Source organism: Falco cherrug (assembly GCF_023634085.1).
Source record: "Falco cherrug isolate bFalChe1 chromosome W unlocalized genomic scaffold, bFalChe1.pri SUPER_W_unloc_1, whole genome shotgun sequence".
Lineage (NCBI taxonomy): Eukaryota > Metazoa > Chordata > Aves > Falconiformes > Falconidae > Falco > Falco cherrug.
Window position 1 is genome coordinate 5,489,735 of NW_026599288.1, and position 9,853 is coordinate 5,499,587.

Here is a 9,853-nt window from a genome sequence, read left to right on the forward strand (position 1 = left end):
CAAATTGCTTGAGATAGAGTAATAGTATTTATTTCGAGTACTTAACTGAAGTTACTTTAATATTTGCCATACAAAATTTAAACAATTTTGGAATACATTTCAGAACCTTAAACCTTGGCATGCCTTCTATAAAAGTAGACAGCACTCACAACACATTTTATTTCACACACACACACACAGGTAAATAACCAGCCACAACACACGTTACATTTTAAAATAAGGAATTGATTCACCGTCTTACTGAACACTACATCTGCAGCTAAGAGTGAGCTTTAACCTAGCCAAACATGAAAAAGAAAAGCTGGAAGAAGCCAGCAAAGCAACAGTAGAATTATTTCTCTTCCTGATGGGCAATCTCTTCTCTGGTAGAGGAAAAAGTATCACACTGCTGGGGCTGTTGGGACAACAGATTTCATACCAGTCTCAGGAGAAACACACTAGGCAGCAGGAATTCAGGTGTGTCCTTGAGAGATTCACTTAACATGCCTTTTTGTTTATTCATTTGTATCTTCCTGTTGGTTCACTTAGTGAATCACTATATCCATTTCTCACCTTAGATAATCTACTTCTCGTCTCCAGTCAGTACTCCTAAAGTTTTCACTCTTCATGAGTACCCAAAGTAAACATGTAAAACTTGGTACAAGCATTTTCCACCAAAAAAAAGGACTTGAGAAATTCTCCTGACAGGCACGCATATTAATGCAATTAATATTTTGCAATTATTAATTAAATTGAATTGAAAGAAATCTTTTAAGGATAAGTGCAAAGGGTTGCTCACAAGGACAAAATTCTTAAACAGCATTAAAATGGGTAAACAACAAGCTGCACAGTGACACAGATTGGGTATAATACAAATTGACAATATGGTGTATACTCTAATTGGTCACTTGACATGAATTACCTATGTGTCAGCTAAAACGAATAGACAGGGAAATTGATAACTTCAGCTGTACTGTATTTCATTTTTAAATGCTTTCAGTAGATTCACAATAGTTTTTATTCTAACAGTGGCTTTTTTTTATTGCATAAACACATTCAGTCTCAATCAACTTTACATCAGTGTCTACATATGCTGCAATGTCTATAACATTAGACTACCAGAAGAGAGGGACCACTTTTATGATTTCTTTCTTTCAACACACTCCAAAGGCAGTCTTATAAATCCATTATTTAGCTTCTAATGCATTCTTCTTACAAACATCATATATAGGACTAGGCTAATACTCCTATTTCCCATGGGCATTCAAGACAGGAAACTTAAATTTGCTGATTGCTCATGTTGCTTTGATCACACCACGATCAAAAAGCTACTAAAGCTACTTCTAAAATTCCAATGTATACCAGCATGACTGTATGTTAAGGGGACTATATACACAGAGATTTTTCTTGACCTTTGTTTTAAATGATTTTTTATCATTTTACATAATTCATTTCACAATCACAGTCTTTGGAGCGTTGTTTTTCTATCACAGCATGTTTGTGTCACATTTCTTTCACCTGTACTTGGGTATCCAAGTTGTTCAAAGCTACACATTGTCATTATAATCCTAGAGCATTTATAAGACTTCTCTATATGGACATAAGGTAGAGTGCAGAAATAACCTACTTCCACAAAGTGAACTGTAGACGTGTGCAGGAAGTCCACAGCAAAGACAGGAAATGAACCTGTATTTCCTACCATATCAATAATTGCTATGACTTCTTCCACTGCAAGTAACAGTTATTTCTAACCTTAATTTCTCTCCCTCAAAAGCCCCCCTTGGATTAAAGCAAACTATGTGTTGTCAAATGAAGCAACTGGCAATTAGCTTGCATAATGAAAAAGAACTCTATTATGGTATATTAATTTTCAAAAATATAACTTCTTTCTGATGAAAGCAATTAAAAAATTGGACAGTAGACATTCAATAATTTTGCTGGAGTCATCAAGTTGGAAACTTTATGCATAGAAGCATCATAGAGCTAAACTATTTTAAATATACAGTTTTCTTTCATTTACTTTGTGAGATGTTACCCACAAAAAATACTCTAAATTGGTGTTTATCATGAAATAGTAGGAGCAGATATAAAAACAAGAAACACAGATCTAATACAATTCAAGAAAGCCACCTTGAACAGGCTCTTCCACTTTTTTTTTTTTTTTTAAGAAGAAGCTAAAATTAAAAGTAGCATTAAAAATCCATCCCAGGTAAAGTTCTGTTTTAAGCAGTAAAATGCTTTTCTCACTGCAGGAGGAGTGCCACATAAAAAAAAATAATATCCAAATCCATGACTAAGTTTGCCAAAATCTAATCAGTGCTTAACTGTGCCATTGCATTGTGCTCAAAGAAAACTTTGATCATAAATTCCTTTTCAGAGACCAAAATAATTGACAAAAAGAAACTAGCTTTCTATAACAGAGCAGCTCTGTTAAAGCCATGTCAGCTCTCAGGAGCTTTAATTTGCTTCTATGGTGGCCTTTGTTTTTATCTTTTAAAAATTCAGTAACAACATGACACACACCCCCCTAATTTTTTTTAGTATTCTATGGTAAAATTTTAATTGCTCTCAGATACACATTTATGAGGGGCGATGGTCACTGAAGCAGATTTGCAGAGCACCACTGTCCTGGTTTCAGCTGGGACAGTTAATTTTCTTCTTAGTAGCTGGTGCAGTGCTGTGTTTTGGATTTGGTGCAAGAACAATGTTGATAGGACACTGATGTTGTTAGTTGTTGCTGGGTGATGTTTATATTAAATCAAGGACTTTACAGTTTCTTGGGCCCTGCCAGCCAGAGGGCTGGAGGGGCATGGGAAATTGGGAGGGGACACAGACAGGACATGTGACACAAACTGGCCAAAGGGATATTCCATATCATGGGACATCATGCTGAGTATATAAACTGGGGGAGTCGGCTGGGGCCTGCCAATCATCACTTGGGTTTTTTCCTCTCTTTCCCTTTAGATTTTATTCCTCGCCCCTTCTCCCTCCTTTTCATTGCAATTGTTATTACAATTGTTATTATTTTTATTTTATTCTATTTTAATTGTTAAATTGTTCTTATCTCAACCCACGAATTTTACCTTTTCCCCAATTCTCCTCCTCATCCCTCGAGGTGTGGCGGGGGGAAAGGGGGGAGCAAGCAGCTGAATGATACTTGGTTGCCAGCTAGGGTTAAACCACAAGCACAAAACAGGTGAGGCTCTGATCCTCTGACAAGAAGTCCCAAACATTGACAATTTAAATTCTTTTTGGCAAGCAAACAGGCAATCACAGCTCTCATTTTCTGCTTTTAAGCATTCTTCTTACTCAGTGCTTGTTGACATTAGCTGGCACACCTTGTCTGTAAATATTCTTTCACTGCAGAACTAGTTTCACAGAGAAAAAAAGAAAAGGAATTTTCTAGGACTCATTTGCTTTTCTCCTCTTCATCTTTCCTCCCTTGTTTGCCTGTTAAATTTAAGATTAAATACTCGGGTCTGCAAAGAAAAGCAAGAAATTATTACTGCATGACAAAAAAAACCCCCTTGTCTTTTCTAACAATAGCCTGCTAGCCTCAGACTATAAGAGACATGTGGCTTGGCCCTTCCAAGACAAAACTTTAGATACTATGTGTAAATAATGTTTCCCTAGTGCTATGAAATACAAAAAAGCTGATATGGCCCTAAAATATAGTACACTGTACAGCAAAACCTTGCAGGACTCAGTACCTGCTTGCAGCACACAATTTAAAGGAGAAATAGCATGGGGTTGTTGGAAGATTTCTGGTATTGATCCACACCTGGCACAGAAAATTAAGAAATAAACAAAGTTTTATTTTGGAAATTACCTTCAGCACCTCAAAGCTCATGAACAGGAAGACTACGATGGTGATATCTATAACTCTTCCTCTGTAGGAACAGCAAGCATTCTTCTAAAAGGGTAGATATACAGAAACCCAACTCAAAATCAGAGAGGTTTTTAATAAGGTAACAAACCCAAACTCTTTTTGAAAGACAACTATTTTCAATAGCCACGAAGTAGAAATTTGCTCAATAAGAATAGATTTCAACTTTCCTCTTATCACCAGAAAGAATTTGCTTTCAAGTAAAACAATTATAAACATCATGGTGATAACTGTTCATATCTGTCCCAGCAACAATAGCTGCAGATAAGAAAACATTTCTCTGTTTCTGAGCACTGTACAAAGCAGCCATCTAAGCAAAGTCTGAAGATACAACAGTGACAAGTTTGATAAGAATTTGTGAGACTGATGGCCCCACTCAGATCTATCGCTATTGTAGAGGGAGGGCAGTTGTCCAGAGTGCAGTCAGCTGAAAAATGCTAAATTTGTGGCATCCTGTGGTGTTTTGCAGGATTTCTGGTAGTTTTCCTGCATTTCTATAGAACTACATGGGTTTCTTGCTGAGTCTTTTGTGGAACTCAAGCTGCAAATTCCTTTAATAGGTACAGAATTGCCACACTTTTCAAGCAGTAATACTTTATACCAATTGTCACAAAACTCCCATAAACTTGACTCCTGAAGAGCCTCATCAGTCTAAATTAAGAACAAAGTAACTGATGAAGCAACAACTAAGGTCCAAAAAAAGAGAACTCAGAATCAGATTTAAAGCTTTTTTCTTTTTCATCTCTGGAAAAATGCAGAATTTTATCAAAGCTTGCAAACATCTCCACTACACAAACTAGCTGAGACTACTTTTTGCCTATTAATACAACATTAAAGAATCGTTACCTAGTAGCACTTACATTCTGTATATTAACACTTACATTCTGAATATTAGCACCTACATTCTGACTTATTAATTCTGAAACACTTCTAAATAGGGACAATATTTTTTTGCATAGAAAAGATTAATTAAAACTCCTTTAAGAACATACAATAAAGCAAAGAAATGGAAACAATTGAAATAATCTAAACAGTAACAGAGAATTTTAGTTATGCAGGATATTGAAAATTATGGTCTTCAATGGATATATTAGCAAAATGACCACTTCAGTATGAACATATGGACATTTCACATATCTAAAAAATATTTTATAAAATACCGTTTCTGGATTATTTAACACCATATCTGAATGAACAAGTAAGGCCTCAACCTAAAATGTGATTAATTTAAAATAATCAAAGTAGTATATTATCTTGACATCCCACTGCAAGCTTTTTGTGAGGTTATTTTTTTTTTTAAAAAGTGTTTATATCTCCTCACTGAATTATAGGGGGAAAATGATCACACAAACAGAGAATATTAAGTCACCATAGATCTCAAAAACCATTAAAGTCTGAGAAAGATTCAACTGTTTCTGGATCAGACACCCTTAATAAGATGACAGTGAAACTGACTGTACTGAAATGAAAGAAGTATGCAGAAAAATTCCTAACAGATAACTAATTAGGAGATACTATATATTATCTATGGCTTGGGTAACTCAGGAATGCCATTTCAGAACTTGACAGTGCTATATTTATTTCTAATTATCACAATAAAAGAGAATCCAGACTGATATCAAACATATCAAAATATTTTTCAAAGGGTCAAAAAAAGTTTTGAATGACACAACACTCAAGTGTCAAAGCAACATCATATTTCTTTCAATTTGCAGCTATTGCTGTCAAACAGGTTACAAACTCAAAGGTTATATAAGTACTCTAAAAATTGTATTTGGATATAAATTCAAAGTTTAAATCAAATCAATTAAAAAATCAAAATTAATTTTCAGTTGCACTAAAACAACCTAACAATTTTCACAGACAGCTTTGGCATGTTTTTCCAGCATTCGACATATTTTAGTCAATTGACTCTAGCATAGTGAGTCCCTGACTGATAATTCTGAGCAGGGTAAATCAACTCTTCCTTCATTGCTTGATCATAATACCCAGACAATACACATGGTATTCTCAAGCATTTTCAGATACTCATTGCAGGTCTCAGAATACTTAAAATTGTACTTTACAGAATACAGAAGTTGAAATAACTGTAAAGTCCCCAGGACTAGAAAACTGGTATATTAGTTTATTGCTTAAATGATTTGCATAACAACAATTTATAACAGGTCTCTCTTTAATTCATTTTTTGTGTATCTGAGAACAAAACGGAATGGAAAGAACAGAAACATAATTATGAATCTGAACATTCCTGAGAAGGACAGTATAAGAGTCGCTCTAATGAGAACAATATTGTCTCAACATTGCCAACAGAGACCTGGAGATGGAATGTGGTCCTCATGGACACCAAGACACCAAGACCCTGGGAAAGAGAACTGCACGGTACGAGGAGTACTATGCCGCTCCCTGCAACCTGGGACTGAAAGGAACAACTACACCCTGGGAAGGAGAACTGCACAGTACGAGGAGTACTATGCCGTTCCCTGCCACCTGGGATTGAATAAGGCCGCATAACAGCTGTCCAGAAGATGGATCACAACCGTGGTCATAACAACGAACCAGAAAACAATACAAGAACACGCCTCCTGGTCTGAAGCTACCCACCTCTGGGGCAAGATAACCTGGCTCGAGAGGGCGGAGACTGGTGGCAGTCCATGGACCAGAGGAGGAGCAAGGTGTGTTGCTTGGCATAAAAAGATGCCTTCTTAGCAACTGAACTTTGGAGATCTTCCCCACCAAGAATCACAACCATCGGAAGGACCAGCGGGACACTGCCTGGACCTGGGACCATAGGGACACCTTGGATCCGTGGTGGTGGCTATAATACTCTTTCCTTTTCTTTTTACTTTAATTTTTATTCACTTTCTGTCTTTCTACCTATCGCACGCCACTTTATGGGCAAACAATAAAATTGTGCTGTTTGATTGAAGCATAACCCCTTGGCGTGGTCGCCTTGATTTTTGTGCTTCGAGATCATAGTTATCGAACCATCACGAGTCCACTGAGTGGACCGTGACATTAAACTGGCATCACGGACAGGATCCTGAGAGACAGAGGGGTGCAGGTTGTGTGTGGTTTGTAACAGGGGAAGGACATTTCGTTCTATCCGCACCTGGCCCTACACCCAGCTGGGTGAGATGTGTCGAGAAAGCGAGGGGGGCAACTCGAATTTCCCGCATACCACACATGCCTAGGACTTAGCACTCCAAACTCCGATTGAGGGCTCTGTCTGTTGGGATCAAACTAAAAGAACTCGAAGTGCAAAAGGGGGAAAGTGCTAAAAAGGGGGGTTGCCCTCGTGTTAATGAGAATTTGTCTGCTCTGCTCGAGAAAGTGAAGGGGCAACCTTGTAGTAACTATAAGCTGCCTTTCCGAAGCAGATTTTTGGTCCCTTCAACCATTTGGGGAAGAGAAGGGCGACACAACAGTGGCTGTGTGTTTGTAACTAAGTCTAGCCTCCCCAAAGTGGGTTTGGTCCCTTCGTAGTAAGAATGGCCGAAAAAGCTGATAAACAAAATCCTTTGTTAATGAAAGATCGGGACATGTTTTACACATTTCTGACAAAGTATGGGGCTCGACCCTCTGTACCTGGAGAAGATTGGGCTTGAGATAATTGGGCAAACTTGCAGAATGTAGTGGACCGAGTAACATCTTTACAGACTGAAGCTAAAGTTAGATCAGGTAAGTGCAAATCTATAGTCTGTGCCATTTTAGGAGCCAGCCTGGTCGTAGCAATTGAAGATCGCCTTAGAAAATGTAGCAATGAAAACAAAATTATAGAATCCCTTGGAAATTTGGTGAAAGTTCTGCAAAAAATGAATTATGACTTAGAACAACAATTAGAGAAAGAAAGGGAAGAAAACTACTTGTTAAAAACCACCCTGAAGGCAGCATGCTCTAAAAACACTGAAGTCCTGAGAGAAATGGATCTGGAAGTAGAGGAAAAGGGTATTAACCCAATATACCCTCAGAAGGAGTTGGAGGAGGCGAGAAAACATTTTGTGGAAAACCCTCAAGTGAGACCCTTAATTAAAGCAGAATATACTTATCTGAATGAGGATGATTATGATCCTCACATTACAACCAAAGAGATACCATATACTGCCACTGAGCTAACCAAACTGAAAAGAGAGTATGGACGTCTTCCTAAAGAGTCCGAAACAGAGTACGTGTGGCACATATCCCTAACAGGGGGAGGTGAAATAGAGGATGTGGGAACAACTCAACAGAACATAATTTCACATTTGGAAAATTTGGGTTTGCAGATCCCTTCAGAAAAGGTCCAAAAGCCCTCGCAAGAAGTGAAATTCTTAGGAATCTGGTGGAAAGGGGGAATGACATGCATCCCACCAGATACCCTTGCTTCTTTAGAACAGATCAAAATGCCTGAGTCGAATAAGGATCTGCAACATGTCTTAGGATTATTGGTGTTCTGGAGAAAACATATCCCGGACTTTTCTATTATTGCCAGACCTCTATGATTTGCTAAGAAAAGGGGTCAAATGGGAATGGACTGCTTCTCAGGAAGAGGCTATGCAATTGTTAATTTTTGAAGCAACAGCACACCAAGCTCTTGGCCCTATCCACCCTACAGACCCCTTCCAGGTGGAGTGGGGGTTTGCTTTATCAGGACTGTCAGTTCACATATGGCAGCGGGGCCCTGAGGGTCCAACCCGGCCCGTGGGATTTTACTCCCGTGGCTTTAGGGATGCTGAGAAAAGATACACTGTTTGGGAGAAAGGTTTGTTTGTGGTTAGCTTGGCTCTCATAGAAGTAGAAAAAATCGTACGACAACAACCCATTATATTGAGAGGCTCATTTAAAGTTATAAAAACAGTCACTACTGGGACTCCTCCCCCTGATGGGGTGGCCCAGAAAGCCTCAGTACGAAAGTGGTATGCTCAGATTGAACACTATTGTAACACTTTCTCTGTATCTGAAGGAGCTTTAAAAAACCTAGCTATACAAGAAGTAGAGAGCCTGGACGAGGGCCAAGATAAACCTGCCTCAGTCATCCAGGTGGCCCCTCCTTTTCCCTGTGAACAGTCAGTTAGTGCTTGGTTTACTGATGCTTCTGCCAAATGAGAAGGAAAAGTGTGGAAATACCAAGCAGTAGCACTCCATACCTCTTCCGATGAGCAAATTATAAGAGGGAGAGAGTAGTGCACAAGTTGGTGAATTAATTGCAGTATGGAGCGTTTTTCAACATGAAGCACAAACTACTTCTCCTGTTTACATTTATACTGATTCTTATGCTGTGTTTAAGGGAGGTACCGAATGGCTTCCTTTCTGGGAGCAAAATGAATGGCAGGTTAATAAGATTCTAGTGTGGCAAAAGGAAAAATGGCAAGACATCTTAAGTATCACTAGCCGAGGGAACTTTGCTGTAGGTTGGGTAGTTTCTCATCAGATAGATGGGGGGTCAGCGGGAGATTGGAATAACCGGGCTGATGAGTTAGCAAGGCTAGCTCCTGTACAGAAGGACCAGATTTCAGAAGACTGGGAATGCCTTTTAGAATGGTTGCATGTAAAACGCAAACACACAGGAGCTAAAGATCTGTACCGTGAAGCCCTTGCCCGAGGCTGGCCTGTCACCAGAGAAATGTGTAAAATGTGTAAAAGCCTGCGAACAATGTCGAAGACGACTTGAAAGGCACCCTTTAGAGGATAACCCTCTGCATTTGAGGGAGGGTAAAGGCTTGTGGGATGCCTGGCAGGTAGATTATATTGGCCCCTTTAAGAGATCGGGAGGAAAACATTTTGTGCTGGTGGGAGTGGAAATAACATCAGGGCTAGTCCAAGTAGAAGCCTTTAACAGGGCTACGGGTGAGAACACTGTGAAAGCGCTGCATGAATGGTTTGGAACTTTTCCAAAGCCACAAGAAATACAATCTGATAACAGTTCTCACTTTACTGCCAGAATTGTACAGGATTGGGCATGAAGCGAAGGGATTAAATGGGTGTTCCATACCCCGTATTATCTGCAAGCTA